Genomic DNA, 11691 nt, shown 5'->3' on the forward strand with positions numbered 1-11691 from the left:
CTGAGAGACACACAGTCACAGCTGTTCTGCAAGTGGATTTTCTTCCAGGCTATAAGATGCTATTTCTCAAAGGAAGGAGCTGAGCGCTTCCTTGTTTATGAATTTATTTTTCAGGGGTGGAGTGATTTAAAGAGCTGGGGCTGTTTCCTGACAGTGTACACTGAGCCGGCCTGGAAGCCTCAGGCCCCAGCCAGGCTGACCACGAGCCAGACCCAGAGTAAGCTTCGTCCCACGCTTCCTGTCGGGTCCGGCAGCCTGAGTTTCCTGGTGACCCTTTCCTGCACCCAGCTGATTCAAAGGCCTGGCAAGACCTGGTGCCAGCCAAGAAAATCTGAGGCAGCCAGGTTTGTTATTTCAAATCTCTAACCCAGCAGACCTCAGTGCTTGGCTAGTAAATAGAAAGTTTAAAACAAGGATGCATGTGATAGCTGTGATTTATAAGACAAGCGGGCAAAAATCCTTGCATGGCCAGCCTTCAAAATGTCAGCCCACTTCAAATTGAATGAATTTAACTAGTGTCATAAAATAATAAAAATGATGAACAGTGGGAAGGTAAAAATGGCAAGGCCATTCTAGGAAACGCTTTGGCAGTTTCTTATAAAGTTAAATATATACTTACCATAAGATTCGGCAATAGCAGTCCTGGGAAATTATCCCAGAGAAAGGAAAATGTGTGTTCATACAAAGTCCTCTATACCAATGTTTATAGCAGTTTTATTTGTAATAGTCCTGTATTAGAATTCTTCAGAGAACCAGAAAGTAGAGAGAGAGGTTAAGAGAGAGGGAGATTTCTCATAAGGAATTGGCTCACATGATCATGGAGGCTGACAAGGTCAAAGTTTCGGAGTCGGCAAGCTGGAGATGGAAGAAAACCAAAGATGTAGTTCCTCTGAGTCCGAAGGCCTGAAACCCAGAAAGAGCTGATGTTTCAATTTGAGTGTAAAGGGAGGGAAAATCCGATATCTCAGCTCAAGGCATTCAGGCAGGAGGAGTCCCTCTACTGGGGGGAAAATCAGTCTTTTTGTTCTGTTCAGGCCTTCAGCTGATTGAATGAGGACCACCCACACCAAGGAGAGCAATCTGCTTCACTGAGTATACCAATTTAATTGTTAAACTCATCCAAAACACCCTCCTAGAAACAATCAGAGTCAAATTTGACCAAATATCTGAGCACCATGTGATCCAGTCAAGTTGATACATAAAATTAACCATCACACACACACACACAAACACAAAATTAACCATCACAAGTCAAAACCTGGATACAAGCAAATGTCCTTCAACAGGTGAATGGATAAACAAGTTGTGGGCCAGTCATACAATGGAATACTGCTCAGCAATCAAAAGGAATGAGCTACTGATACACGAAACCACTTGAGGGCATCTTAGGGCTTTATGATGACTGAAAAAAAGCCTATTTCCAAAGTGCACATACTGGAGATGTACAGTGCTGGAGATGGCTGTTATGGTACTTATCTTGATTGCGGTATTAATCTCATGATGCCTACATATATCAAATCATCACAGGCATACCTTAAATACACACAGTTTTAATTTGTCAATAATACTTCAATAAAGTTGGAAAAAGAGAAAAAAGATTAAGCCCTTCCCTTAAGGCTGGCTTTGCTCCTTTTTGCCTATTATAGATTTATATTTTAAAATAGGTCTTTTCAAGAATTCCCTGGTGGTCCAGTGGTCAGGACGCCACACTTCACTGCAGGAAGGCACAGGTTTGATCCCTAGTTGGGGAACTAAGATCCTGCAAGCTGTGCAGCATGGCCACCCACCCAAAAAAAAAAAAAAAAATGTAAGATTGCTCTCTTTAAAGTGTTCATTTCAAAAAAGTTACATATTCTTTGATTCTTGAAGTGGCAACATCATAGTGACAGGGAATAAATAGATCAGTGGTTGCCAGGGGTTACGGCTGGGGGGAGGTGTGACCACTAAGGAATAACATGAAAAAGTTTCTTATTGGTGATGGAATAGCTCTGTATTCAGATCTTGATGATAGTTGCTTGAATCTGCACAGAAAATTTCATAGAATTATACACCTTGCAAAAAAGGAATGTATGCTCTTTTTTCTAACGATGATGAGTACCTATTCAGCATCATGTTCACAGCACCGCTCTCGCAAGTTTACACACACCCTGTGCATGTATGCACAGCTCTTGGAGACGCTATAGACTATAGCCCACCAGGATCCATTGTCCATGAGATTTCCCAGGCAAGAATACTGGAGTGGGTTGCCATTTCCTTCTCCAGGGGATCTTCTTCCCAGCCCAGAGTTCGAACCCACGTCTCCTGCATTGGCAGGCGGATTCTTTACCACTGAGCAACTTGGGAATGCCTTCCATACATTAAACATGATATTGACAGTAACTTTGTGAATAAACACTATTGGTCCATTTTAGACAGGAAGAAACAGATGCTCAGAGAGTGTCAGTAACCACACACAATCACACAGTGGGGAAGTGGCAAAACCAGGGCTTAAACCAAATCTGTCTGACTCCAAGACTTTTGCCCTTTCCCCTGCCTGCCTCAAGTAACCTCCTAATCCATAAAAAACTCCTCTGTCATTCACACAATAGATCATTCCAGCTCTGATGTCCTCTCGCATCACAGCTGAGCATTCTACACTTCTTTCTCACATACTCGGAATCCCACTGAGCTGCAGCCAGGTCCTAAGGTAAATGTAGAAAATCCTGCTCTACAAAGAGGTGATGAGAATTGGGAATTCCCTGGTGGTCCAGTGAGTAGGATGCGGTACTCTCACTGCTGGGGCCCAGGGTTCAATCCCTGGTCGAGGTACTAAGATCTCACAAGCCATGGGGTGTGACCAAAAAAGAGAAAGGATTAGCAGAGAGATGAAGCCACTGAAGAGAAAACTACACGATGAGTCCAGATAGGCAGGTGACTCAGACTAGCTTCAGGGGTCCCAGAGTAAAGGGAGCAGCTTTCCTCCATAAACCTCACTTAGAAAGTGACTGGCTTTTTAAAGGTATAGGTGTCTCCTGTAGTATGCCTCATCAGCTCCCTCAGGGCTGAGCTAGGAGCCCCTACTTCAATGCTCTCATCAGCAGGGTTTACTGGGGACTAACCATCCAGTTCCAGAATCATTAGTGTGTGTGTGACGATCGGGGAGCCTCCAACCGAACTTGGCCTGAGTAGGAGTTAGGAGCTCAGTGAGTATTTGTTGAGTGAACAAATGAACTGTAAGGGGTTGTGGACTCAAATGTCTTCAGAAGTCAGGCAGGATGGACCTAGAGATTGTCGTACCGAGTGAAGTAAGTCAGACAGAGAAAGAAAACATCACATGATGTCACTTATATGTGGAATTTTTAAAGGTGATACATGGGTTTCCCTGGTGCGCCAGTGGCCCGCTTCCATGACAAGGGGCATAGGCTTGACCCCTGGCTGGGGATGTCCACATGTCATGAGGTGCAACCAAAACAAAAAAGTATAAAAACAGTACAAATGAACCGGTTTACAAATCAGAAATAGGCACAGATGTAGAAGACAAACTTATGCTTGCCAAGGGGAAAGCAGCATAGGAGAATAAACCGGGAGACTGGATAGACATATACGTATACTATAAGCGAAAGCGAAAGTCGATCAGTTGTGTCCGACTCTTTGCGATGCCATTGACTATACAGTCCATGGAATTTTCCAGACCAGAATACTAGAGTATCCCAACCCAGGGATCAAACCAGGGTCTCCTGCATTGCAGGTGGATTCTTTACCGGCTGAGCTATAAGGGAAGCCCGAGAATACTGGAGTGGGTAGCCTATCCCTTTTCCAGCAGATCTTCCCAACCCAGGAACTGAACCAGGGTCTCCTGCATTGCAGGCGGATTATTTACCAAGTGAGCTATCATATATATAACAGGTAATTAATAAGGACCTACTGTATAGCACAAGGAACTCTATTCCAGACTCTGCAATGACCTATATGGGAACAGAATCTCAAACACATATATGTATGACTGATTCACGTTGCTGTAGAGCAGAAACCACAGCAACAGTGTAAACCAACTATAAAATCCAGGCAAACACAAGTGACTGAGGTTGAGGGTTGTGAGCAGCAGGGAGTGGTGAGGAGCAGAGTGAAATGGAGTGCTTGCACCATGCTCAGCTCCAGCTACTTGCTGCCAGGGGAGAATGCAGACCATTTATTGCCTCATCTGATTTCTCAAGAGAAGCCAAAATCCAGACTTTTATGATGAACTCCTGATTTTTTTTCATGTTGTGAACTAATTTTAAACTTCTTAAATTAAGTGAGGACCAAACGAAACACATATGCTGGTTGACCACTGCCCAGAAGACATGTTTAGAGCTTCTACTCTGAAACCTCAGATGTTCTGGAGTTTCTGATGCAGTAATAGTGACTTTGCTGATAACTGATAGGCAAAGAGGTCAAGAGTGGGCAAAGGAAAGCCTCCTCTGTAAGGCATCCCACAGGGAGAGGCCCAGAGTGCAGGCAGGAAATTTGAAGGGAACAGATAGCCTTGTGACTATTAGCTGGTTCGGTTATAGGATTCTTGCATCAGTTAAGCCCTCATGGAAAATGCATCTTTTTTGAATTATCAGATTATCTGTGCTTTTAGTGCCAGGATGAAAAGACCAGACAGCCTCATTTAAGGGGCATGTGATGGTCTTGCCATATCTATTTAAAGAGGAGACCTCATTGCCTCTTGCACCGGACACAGGAAATTTAAGACAAGACTGGACAAGGCCGTGGGGCAGAGACCATGGGTGGTGAATCACCCTGGCTGAGGGACTTAATATGGACATGAGGTCTCCCCACATCCCACACTTCACTTCAATGCTAAAGGCCTCTTTTTATCTCTCTCACTGGCCAGTTCTTCCCCTCCAAAAAGGAAGTGGCACAAAGTTCAGAATGGCTCAGTGTCAAATCCTCCCTCCACCATTTGTTGGCTGTGTGGCTTTAGGCAAGAGACAGCTTTGGAATCTCCATCTTTAAAATGATAACTAAAAGGGACTTCCCTGGCAGTCCAGTGGCTAAGACTGCCTTCCAACGCAGGGGGTGCGGGTTCAATCTGATTGGCGAGCTAAGATCCTATGTCTCGTGGCCAAAAAGCCAAAACATAAAACTGAAGCAATATAACAAATTCAATAAAGACTTAAAAAATGGTCCACATCCAAAAAAAAAAAAAAGAAAAGAACTCAAAAAAATGTAACTAGTACAGGTGGATATCACACATCCCACGAGAAGCTATAATCCGAAGGGCACACCATCTTGTAGGTGTTCTTTCCCAAAATCTACATGCCCAATCTTAATCATGAGAAAACATCTAATGAGCCCAAATTGAAGGCAGGAGAAGGGGATGACAGAGGATGAGATGGCATCACCAACTCGATGGACATGAGTTTGAGCAAGGTCCCGGAGTTGGTGATGGACAGGGAAGCCTGGCATGCTGCAGTCCATGGGGCTGCAAAGAGTCAGACACGACTGAGCGACTGAACTGAACTGAAGTGATACAAAACGTCTGAGTGGACTCTTCGGAAGTGTCGAAGACAAAGGACAAGGATAAACTGAGAAGCCATCACAAATAGGAGGAGACTAAGGCGACTCGACTACTCAGGGCAACATGGTACCTGGTTAGATGCTGGGATGGAAAAAGGCTGTGAGCAGAACTGGCGAGATCTGAATAAAGTCTGTAGGTTCATTTTTAAATCATGGGACTAATAATTCATTCTCTTCAAATCCCTTTTCCCTTCCTCTTCCTTTCCCAAACAATTCAGTCCTAAAACTTGGTTGGGACAGAGCAAGGTGGGTATCCACCCTGGAAGGAAGTAGAGAGTCATGGGGACCCAGAGTGCATGCCCACATAGGAGGGAACATGACATACGGAATCAGAGCCCAGGCAGGGTGGGAAGAGTGTCCGCCCCGAGCGGCCTGGAATGAGGGGTCAGAGGTCGACAGTGAGAGGAAAGTATGGCTGTTGAAGACAGTGACAACATGGAAGGGAGAAGGCTAGGATGAACCCTGTGATGTTGAATGAGAGTCAGACACATCAGGGTGAGCCCATGGCTTTTAGTACATACAGACAGATACACAAATCATTATAGAGATGAGTATTTAATAGGCTGAGTCTCGGTTTTGCAAGATGTGGATGTGCGATGATGATGGCTGTACAACAATGTGGAGATACTTTGTTGGCGGTGTTCAGTCACTACGTCGTGTCCAGCTCTTTTGCGACCCCATGGATTGTAGTCTGCCAGGCTCCTCTGTCCATGAGATTTCCTGGGCAAGAATACTAGAGTGGGTTGCCATTTTCTTCTCCAGGGGCTCTTTCCCACCCAGAGGTCAAACCCAACTCTCCTGCTTGGCAGGCAAATTCTTTACCACTGCTGCTGCTGCTGCTAAGTTGCTTCAGTCGTGTCCAGCTCTGTGCAACCCCATAGACGGCAGCCCACCAGGCTCCCCTGTCCCTGGGATTCTCCAGGCAAGAACACTGGAGTGGGTTGCCATTTCCTTCTCCAATGCATGAAAGTGAAAAGTGAAAGTGAAGTTGCTCAGTTGTGTCCGACTCTTAGCGACCCCATGGACTGCAGCCCACCAGGCTCCTCCGTCCATGGGATTTTCCAGGCAAGAACACTGGAGTGGGTTGCCATTTCCTTCTCAGCCACCTGGAAATCCCATGAACGTACTTAAGGCCAGCAAAAATGGCTAAGATGGGGACTTCCCTGATGGTCCAGTGGTTAGGACTTCACCTTCCAGTGCAGGATAGGGTTCAATCCCTGGTTGGGGAACTAAGATCCCTCTGCCTCATGGCCAAAAAACCAACACATAACTCAGAAACTATTCCAACAAACTCAATAAAGACTTTTAAAGAAATAAAATTGATGGAAAAATGGTTAAGATGATAAATGTTACGTAACACAGACTTTATCAGTTTTTTAAAATAATAAATAAACGTAGATACAAATGATTCTGTGTGTGCCACATTGTATGTGTATACATACCTACATTCCCTCCCTCCCTCTGCTTAGAGGGACGGGGAGGTCTTGCCCTGGTAGCAATGAGCACACTCGGCATCCAGATCTTGACTTCTAAATACCATTTCCACTCAAATCAACCGTGTTCCTTAGAGAAATGGCTGATTCCAGGGTTGAGACAGGAAAATACAAGACGAGCCTGGTACATCTTGTGCTAGAAAGCTCAGAGAATAACAGGTCGTGGCCAAAGGACATGGTGGCTAGCTTGAAAGTGCTTCCACCAGTCAAATCAGGAATGACTTAATTATCAAAATAAGTAACGAGAGTCACAAACTGTAACACACTGAGTCCACAAGTTCATGTAGACATAAATAAACTACTTGCCCAAGACCACGAGTGGGTAAGGAAGCTCTCAGGCTAGAAGGACGCTCAGTCTCTTTTCCTGTTTCATTTTTCCTATTAAAAAAAAAAAAATAGCCTTGAGTGGAAAGGATATGACACATAGAGCAAACTAGAGGCCCAGAAAATTCCTAGAGAGACGGTCCAGGACATATGGACTTCTGAGATCTGTCCAATGTCATTTCCTGTTGGTGGGGAGGGAAGATGCAGGGGGTGCCAGGGTGAGGCCTGGGATGCAGGAGTGAGGGGAGCTGGGGAGAGGGGCCGGGGCTGGGTGGCCAGCTGTTCCTTCTGATATGCCCCCTCCCCAGATGCTGAGGGGTCCCCGGAGTGGCTTCTGCCCTTCAGTGTGAGGAACTCCACATCTGGTTCACATTGAAGGGGAAAAGCAAACGGGTTTCTGAGCTGGAGGAAGCCCAGCGGACTTGGCCAAACCTGGAGCTTGGACACGAGGGCACAGCATCACCTCTTCCGCGGGGCACCGGGCCTGGCCAGCTCCCCAGGGCCTGCCGAGGGGCCGTGGTTGGAATGAGGTTGTCTTCTTCGCTTAGAACCCCATTATCCAGGTCCAACTTTGCCTAATGTACAAAACAGCCTCGTTGTGTGTCCAGAGGGGCTTGTTCCATGACTTGCCGATGACTCATTTCGGGCCCGGAGTGAGGCTGGAGCTGCGCACACACCAAATGTAATCACCTCCACCCACAGGGCTTGTCTCTGCTTCCCAAGGTGCCTCCCTTGGCTGGGAAGGCACAACTGCTTGCCCTGGAATCTTGAGAACTTTCTTAACCTCTCTGAGCCCCAGTTTCCCCATCTGGAAAATGGGAACAACAATTTTCCTCCTCATCAGGCCACAGTAAGCCTACTAGAGTCTCTGGTTATAAGGCACAGTCAGCCCCAGGAAGCTCTCCATCAGTGTCTACCATTCCTATTGGTCATCTGGTTACCAGTCTTTTCTACTGGATAATAAAAATCTTAGTGGGGGTGGGGGAGTGGGAAAGGACTTTCTTTCTCTCACTTCGCACCCCAGCAATCAGTACCATTCCTGACAGTATGTGGAGTAGGAAATGGCAACCCGCTCCAGTATCCTTGCCTGGAAAATTCTGTGGACAGAGGAGCCTGGCAGGCTACAGTCCATGGGGGTCGTAAAGAGCTGGACATAACTGAGCGCATAAGCACACACAGACTATACGGGACAGAGGACAAAGCACACTTCACTTTCCAGTTTTACCATTTGTTAGCTGCGTGACTCTACGAAGCTTCCTTAACCTTCCTGAGCTTCAGTTTCTTCCTCTGTAAAGGGGGAATCCTTGCCCCTGTGACCCACATGGTTGCGAGAATTGAGAGAGACCATGCCTGTCAGGGTATAGGTGCTATTTTCCCTCCCAGACTTCTGTTAAAGACTCAAAGAATAGCTGTTGAGCTGAAGAAACGCACATCAGGAGAACATCTCTTAAAACATCCAGTTTGGGCCCTTTCTCTGCCCAGCATTAGTTCTTTCCTCTTCAAAAATCGGCAGCTGCCAGAAGAGAGCTGATTCATTCTGAGGCTCACGTCCCGGCCAGTGCTCCGCGGAAGTCTCAGCTTCCGAGCCTGGGCTCGCCTCCCACGATGTGGACCTCAGACATATAGAAAGGGCATCACCTCTTTTCTGGATGCAATCAGCTTCTCCAGTGCCCTCCTGGGTGTTCCCTGGGAGCCACTCAGCCTCGATGGGACCCTCATCCGTGGCTAAGAGCTCCAGGCTAAGAGCAAAAGGGTCTGGGTTCTGGGACACCACCTTTCTTGGTCCTTTGGAGAAGAAGGTAAAACCAGAGAAGCTGCTTACATCTCCGCAAACCCTTTTGTCCACCTTGTGCCTCAGTTCTCTTACTTGCTAAAAGGGCTTGTAGACACTCCCCACCTTACAGAGTGCGGTGAGGCTCCCTGAGAGGTTCTAGCATGTAAAGGGTGTACTTAGTATATAGTACCTGGCCCATGGTTGAAGTGCTCACTCAGTGCTTTGATGAGTGTCAGCGCTCATGGAAACCTCTCCAGCCCCAAATAATTCCTCCCGCAGCTCAGAAATTGCCAGGGTTCAGGCTCAGCTCTGCTTTACCAAGGAGGCTGGGGGAGAGAGAGGCAGTCACTCACTTGGTTTCTCTCTCTCCCTTACGCAGGTGAGGAATACAGGGGATTCCTTGGTGCTCCAGCAGTTAGGACTCTGTCTCCACTGCAGGGGGCACAGGTTCAGTCCTTGGTTGGGGACCTAAGATCCCACATGCTGAGAGGCATGGCCAACGCCCCCCTGCCCCGTTCCCCACGTACACACACATACACACAAACAAGTGAGGAATCTGACATTCCGTCAACAACTAATCCACTCCTATATATAATCCACTCCAGCCGGACAATCTACAGATGAAACCATAATTCCATCAGGTGGTTAAATCCAAATTCAATATACCCACTTAACCCCTCTCCTCCTTCAAAAATTGTACCAGTCTCTGCATTGGAGAAGGAAATGGCAACCCACTCCAGTGTTCTTGCCTGGAGAATCCCAGGGACGGCAGAGCCTAGTGGGCTGTCGTCTATGGGGTCGCACAGAGTCGGACACGACTGAAGCGACTTAGCAGCAGCAGCAGCTCAAACCATTACCCACTGAACTACCAGCCGCGATTTAATCACTCCCCTGAAACTTGGACACAGCTCAGTGTCATTGACACACAAAATTGAAATCTTTTCCTTTAAGCACTTTCTTCAAAACCTTGAAACAAGAAAAAGAGCAGAAGAAAGCAGCCTTCCCCTTCTCTGTGAAACCCTAAAAAAAATTTTTTTTAAATAAAAACCAAAGATACATTTTATACATAATTTCTAAATATAATAATATACTCCATTCCATAATACAACTGTTATATACTAAGAAAGTAATTCTAGAATATATATCGTTTCGTTGTGCATGTGTATACACTCAACCAAAGGCTAAGAGAAAGCCTGTCACACTCAAAAGTGGAATGGAACAAATTACACAGCCTCTGCATGACAAGAAAGAGCTAGAAGAATAACACTGTGGAGGGCCAAGGTTTCTTTGAAGCAGCTGTTGAAATTTGCTTCTTGATTACAATGGGATGTGATTGTAGGTGAGGATTGGGACTAGGCCTTTGAGAAACTGTTTAGATGATTTGGGGGGGGGGGTGCTTCCCTGGTGGCTCAGATGATAAGGAATCCATCTGCAATGCAGGAGACCTGGGTTCAGTCCCTAGGTTGGAAAGATCCTCTGGAGAAGGGAATGGCTACCCACTCCAATATTCTTGCCTGGAGAATTCCATGGACAGAGGGGCCTGGTGGGCTACAGTCCATGGAGTCACAAAGAGTCAGATAGACTGAGTGACTAACATTTTCATTTTAGACCATTTTGCACAGCCTTAAATATATTGTGCTCTCAAAAAAAAAACCTACCTATTCACTTATCTATTTGAAGCTTGCCCCCCTCAACTCCTATATTTTTAAACACTAATCAAGAGCTTACTTAACAGCCCTAGGAGTTTGATGTTAGTTTCATCCCCATTTGGCTGAGTTGGACAGCGAGGCACAGAGCAGTTGAGGAACTTTCTGGAGGTCACACAGCTATGACGTCTGCCTGATTTCCAGAGCCCACACTCTTAACCACTAGGCTCTACTGCCTCCCTGTGGCAGTTTCTACGGTGGGGAGGAAATGACCAGCCTTCACAAATCCATCCCTACCGAAAAACACACAGAACTCAGTGTCTCCCATGTTGCTTTTCATAACAAACCCCACACCTTGTGTTTACATTTTCAACAGGCATAAAATATTAATCCACCAGGAGAAAAAAAAACGTTGGTTTGAGGGATTTTTTTAACCAATAACTTCCACTCTCTCTGACTCTAGACCATCATAAGGAAAGCATTTTTTTCTCACCTTCCTACGTCAAGCCAAAAGAATCTGTCAGCTCTAGACCTGGGGTAGGTTCCACCTCCAGAGTTTTAGGAACGTTTTGTTCTTCACATCGGTGATTCAGATACCTTCGCATGGTGGGGAGGCAGGTTTATTTTCTTCCTGTTAAAACTTTTAAAATTTACAGTAAAAGGTGTCGGCCACAGAGGCTGGCTTCGTGCTGCTGTGGGTGAGGCATGGGGTGACTGGGGAGGAGGGTCCTAGTGGGTGGGGCAGTTTTGATGTATCTGGTGGGATTAGCAGCCCCTTTAATTAGAAGATTAGAACAGAGCTGATGGGGTCTGGGTGGGATGGATTGAATTAAAGCTTACTAGGCATTTGATTCCTTGCTGTTGTTCACTTGCCAAGTCGTGTCTGACTCTGCGACTCCGTGGACCGCAG

The sequence above is a fragment of the Capra hircus genome, chromosome 19, assembly GCF_001704415.2.
Source record: "Capra hircus breed San Clemente chromosome 19, ASM170441v1, whole genome shotgun sequence".
Taxonomy (NCBI): Eukaryota; Metazoa; Chordata; class Mammalia; order Artiodactyla; family Bovidae; genus Capra; species Capra hircus.